The sequence below is a fragment of the Limulus polyphemus genome, unplaced genomic scaffold (genome assembly GCF_000517525.1).
Source record: "Limulus polyphemus unplaced genomic scaffold, Limulus_polyphemus-2.1.2 Scaffold11135, whole genome shotgun sequence".
Lineage (NCBI taxonomy): Eukaryota > Metazoa > Arthropoda > Merostomata > Xiphosura > Limulidae > Limulus > Limulus polyphemus.
This window is the reverse complement of record NW_013676745.1, coordinates 5851-11292: the sequence shown is the minus strand read 5'-3', so window position 1 is coordinate 11292 and position 5442 is coordinate 5851. Positions and strand designations below refer to the sequence as shown.

At 32.2% G+C, this 5442-nt stretch overlaps 1 long non-coding RNA gene across 1 annotated transcript in view; it reads right to left on the bottom strand.

Annotated features, from left to right (window-relative positions):
• Nucleotides 1-2385: 2385 nt before the first annotated feature.
• The window catches only part of LOC111083775, a 5009-nt gene continuing 1952 nt past the window's right edge, over nucleotides 2386-5442 (bottom strand). Inside the window, exon 2 of the long non-coding RNA XR_002609237.1 lies at nucleotides 2386-3569. This is a non-coding gene — a long non-coding RNA (uncharacterized LOC111083775). The remainder of the gene's footprint in view (nucleotides 3570-5442) is intronic.

The following is a 5442-nucleotide window of genomic DNA, read 5'->3' as shown; positions in this document are numbered from 1 at the left end:
GTTCAAGTAGTACGAACTAGAAAATTGTGTGGTAATACCAAACTTACAGTAAATGTAATTCTGACTAGTTTTAGTTTACTTGGCTTCTCATAAGCCACCGGTGTCTATAATATATATTTCTGTGTTTATGTATAAATACTTTTGTAATGCTATATCTAAATCAATTTTGGTAATAAACTGTATGTATATAGATGAAGTCTTATTGCATATGAAACTTTTGTTTATGTTTTCCTCCCTTTTATTATCAAAAAAAAGGGAAATTGTTAGACGATTTAAGAAAATATAATTTGCTACTTTTATATTCCACAGTTTTTGTGACAGTTTGTAGAAAGTATTATTTATGCCTAATCTGTACTGTAATGATCCAATGTTATGTCATGATATTTTGCCCTATGATACAGAGGCTCATCAGTACCAGCTGCCGAACAGGACATGTAAACAATGGTCATTGAACCGTAGCTCCTGCAAGCATCCCTGTGGTGATCGGCTCCGAGGTAAAATGTTATTCCCCAAATTGTTTGTTACAAACTAGCAGAGTTGGTCAATGTAGTTGCAGTATTAACTCGTGAACATTAAGTTTGCCAAATCCTAATCTACTTATCCAGCAATTGTCACGTGTGTTGTAAACATGCTCCAACAAACTGATATCGTATCACGTCTCATAATAAGTACACTGTTGGGTTCCTCATCTGGAAAGTAGGAATTGATCAATGGGCTTACTTCTGGGTGATTGGTAAAAGGTAAGAGTCTGTCTGTGACAGTGATGATGGATAAAAAAAGTAAGCCTGCTGCTGACTAGTCCTAGAGTACCTGGTAACTTGGGTGGTGTATAAAATGTAACATTTTGTTTGTGACAATCATCTCTAGGATACCTGGGTGGTGTATAAAAGGTAACAGTGAATGAATAAGATTGGTGTTCTTAAATGAATGATTTTGATATTAGTAACTGGGTAAAGATGAAACACCACACCTTAACTGGTCCAATACAAATATATTACACTCTCTCTCTGTACTGTAGTGTTGATATTAGATGTAAACAGTTATATGTTCTGTTAAAACCTGTTGTTGTCAAATGTTCACGGTGTATCTTTACTACCACAGATTCTTCATTAATTTTTTTTTTTAACATTTGATAGCTTACTATTTTTATTTAGTATTTCAACCATTTTAATGTATATTATCTGGTTATTAAACTTGTGGGTTACAATATTGGAAAGAAAAACCACTTGTTGTGCACGTGTAGTTATGTGCATTATGCTGATTTAACCTGCGTGTTCAGTTAGCCTAACAAAGTTGTCTACTGTAGTTCAGAAGATTGAAACTACTAAAACCATGATGTTAAAATACATACTCAACTCTAGGGATATGTATTACTTACAATCTTGAAAAAAACTATTAAAAGTTGGTCGCACAAATTATTTCCAGAGAAGAGACAAATGTGTGTTTTGTATCCAACAAGGAAATGTCTGTTTTTTAACGATGGTGATTTAATGAAATTTGTCAAAAGAAACGGTGGCTGTCATTGATATTTATTGTTCTTATCTACTGGAAATAAAAAAAAATTAATATAGTCACCAACAACAACTTAGAAATATCTTCTCTAATTAACACCCAGTCTGAGTTGTTGAGACCAACTGGTGAATTGGGTGGGCTAAAAGGATTTTGGTATTAATGTTAGAACCAAAAATCAAATACTCCAATAAAGGGCTTGATTTATTAACTTCAACAAACTAAACTTTACTGCCCAAAGAAGTTGTCTCCAAAGTGTTCTATCACAAAGATGCAGAGTTTGGAGTTGGCCAGACTCCTCCTCTTGCACAAAAAGTATAAATGTTCATGTTCAAACAAATATTGCACTTGCCATCTTACAGTAGCAAGTAAGCTTTGTTGGCCATCTCTATCAATGGATGTCACAAAAACTGTGGAGAAACTGGCTTTATAGAGAGCTCAAGAACCCAATCCTGTCTTGTACAGAATCGGTTTTATAGGATTCCAGATGGTGGTTTAGGTTTTACTCCTTTATAGCCTGGAAACTAGTGAGAATTCAACCATAAGAATGGGTAATTCAGATTCCAGATATTACAAGCAGTTAAAATCTCTAAATGAAAAAAAATGGTACTAGAAAGCTTTGTCTCCCTGACTCTCACACTGGGTGTTAAAACATAAAATTAAAAGTAAATACCATAAAAAAGTTTTCACTTTTGAAAGCTTAAGGCTGGGTGGTCCATGTACTGACGCAAGATGATAAAATAGTAGAGTTAATTATTAAGTTCTTACCGACATTTGTTTAGTAAAACATTCGAGTTATTTGTAATGGTCACTAATTGTATTCAACATAAATAAATTGTTATGGCGTGATAAGGCTTGAAATGTTTTTAAACATCAAATCACCAGCACAGTGCTACAAGTAGCCGAGTCAAATATTTGTAATGGTCACTAATTGTATTCAACATAAATAAATTGTTATGGCGTGACAAGGCTTGAAATGTTTTTAAACATCAAATCACCAGCACAGTGCTACAAGTAGCCGAGTCACTTCCGTAGTACGAGATATAGCTAAACTGACTTCTCCTTTAGACTACAGTTGAGTTTACTAATATAGTCTACTTCTGTAACACAAACAAACCTTTTTTGGACACAAGGTTCGAAGCTGACAAAACAGTAGGGCGAACATTTGTGATATAACACAACTTACACATCACCAAAGAAAACGATACGTTAACTTCTTTAATAACGAATGAACTAAGAGTATTGCACAGTTAATACATGAAGCAACTATCAGTAGTCAAACTAAGACATTCACAGCTTTGTAAAAATATTAATTTTAATTAAAATGGACAACAATTACCTAAGCATCATAAATACATTTGATAAAAAAAGCCTGACCAAACTCCACTAACAGTTAAAGATAAACTCTTCTTTCTTAAGCACAAAGCTATGTAAGAGGCTTTCTGTGCTGTGCCCACTACAGGTATCGAAACCTAAGTTTACGGGATAAGCCCTCGGACTTAAAACCGAGTCACCGGGTGGGCCTTTTTCCTTCTTATTTAATATTAAAATAAACAAATCAACTTTCTGCAATTCAGGAGAGATTCAGACGATAACTTTTATAAAAATAGAATTCAGTTTCATAGAGTATGGAAGAAAAGAAAAAGACTTTTGTACTTATAAAAAATATAAATAATTTGGGACCTAGAAAACACTAGATATCTTGTTCAGACAAGGGAAGTATCTTGTGTACACGTATTAAGTACACAGCAGATTACCTCCTTACTTCACCTTTGTGTAGATACAAATTAAAATCAATCTGCCCTCAACATTTAAAACCCTTAATTTTATCTTAATAAAAATCAGCCATTTGAAGAATCATGTCAGCTTCCACGAGAAACGTTTATTTTCCTACGTCGTTAGTAACCAGCCTTTCTTCTTTGACTTTAATGTTTTATCTTTTTTTTCTTCTATTTCATCGTTGTTCTTCTCTTCAACCTTGTGCTTTTTTTCTTTGCTTTTCACCTTTTTTTGTTTAATTTTCTTCTTTTTCTTTGTTTTTTCTTTTTCACTAATATCAGCTGCAATAATAAAAATAAAATAAATGTAGACAGACCACAAATACATCGACTTTTTCTTCCATAAACACGAGTGTTCTTGATGTACATTTCTTAATCTTTGTGGTTCAACTCTGAATGAAACCAGGTATTAAAATATTTTAGTATCTAAGTACTTTACCATCCTTATCATTGCCGTAAATATTTAGATAATACTTTCATTCTGTGTGTTTGTACGTAGACATTTCAGTCAGTGATTGATCCAAAGATTTTCTAATGATGACTAGGTATTTTATTCCTCAAGGTTTTCAGCACACTGATGTTTTTATCGTGTACAAAATCAACATGTTGTATTACTAAAACAGTTAATAAACACATGCATGTAATATTAGTTCTGTGTGTCTAACTTGTTGGATTACTAAAACAGTTAATAACTACATACATGTAATATTAGTTCTGTGGGTCTAACATGTTGTATTACTAAAACAGTTAATAAACACATACATGTAATATTAGTTCTGTGGGTCTAACTAAATTAACACTTGCTATTGATCACACAACAAAAATACCAACTAAATTAAGCTTAACTTTGCTTTTTTCAAGTAAATTATAATCAACAGTTTAGTGATTATTGCACTTGTCAATCTTGTTTTAGGCTAATTTGTATTTCCACTTTCATCAGTATATTTATTAAAATGATTATAAATATGTAAGATAAATACTGTGTCTCTGAAACATGTCATTATAATTGTTTATTAAAGGTTGATAAATTAAAACATTATTTAAGAGAAAAATATAATCAGAATTACCTACGAAACAAAAATGTAAATGTTAATTCTAGGTTTACATTACAACTAACTGTCATATTAAAATAAAAAACTTTATCTTAAATCTGTTCTCATGTGATAAAATACCACATTTCATTAACTATGTTCGTTACCAGGTTCATATTTCAGTACCTGACAGAAAGTCAATAATAATCATAGTCCAAATGACCCTGGTAAGAATAAAATCATTCGGATACCTCTTTATTCTTGCTGCAAGACGTTTTTTTTTACCTTACAAGAACAATCTGTGTCTGTAAGACTTAACATTCTTGACAATTAGAGGACAACTTCTTAAAAACAAACAAAATACTTGATTTTACTAATTAATGAAGAATCATTCTTATCATATGTTTCAGGAAGACTTACAAGTAAGCTAGGCTTACATCGGAACAAGCCGTATATTATTAGTTCAAGAGCTGCTGATTCGATTTTCATTTATTAATACAAATGTCAGATTTCACAGCAACATCACATGCTGTATGTACATGTTGAGAGCTTCTATATTATGGTAAGGAAGAGCAAAGTTGTGGTATTCAACCTTGAAATCACATACATTAAAATGTACAAACTGTATGGTGGTGAACAAACTAACTAATGAACTTGTTAACATGTTGATAATGTTCTTCTAAAACTTAATGGCCTTCCGTGTTTCGTAGAAAAAGGTAACAAAACTGTTGCTAAATTTTAAAATCCTGATTAGTTATAAACTCTAACTCTATGTGTGGAGTTTGGATGAACTTTCAGAATGATCATTTAGAAAGCATAAAATTATTTATAATTACACAGTTGATCCTATACTGTTATCGTACATGTGGTAAACTGTGAAGACACAGTAGATCCTATACTGTTATTGTACATGTGGTAAACTGTGAAGACACAGTAGGTCCTATACTGTTGTCGTACATGTGGTAAACTGTGAAGACATAGTAGATCCTATACTGTTATTGTACATGTGGTAAACTGTGAAGACATAGTAGATCCTATACTGTTGTCGTACATGTGGTAAACTGTGAAGACACAGTAGATCCTATACTGTTGTCGTACATGTGGTAAACTGTGAAGACACAGTA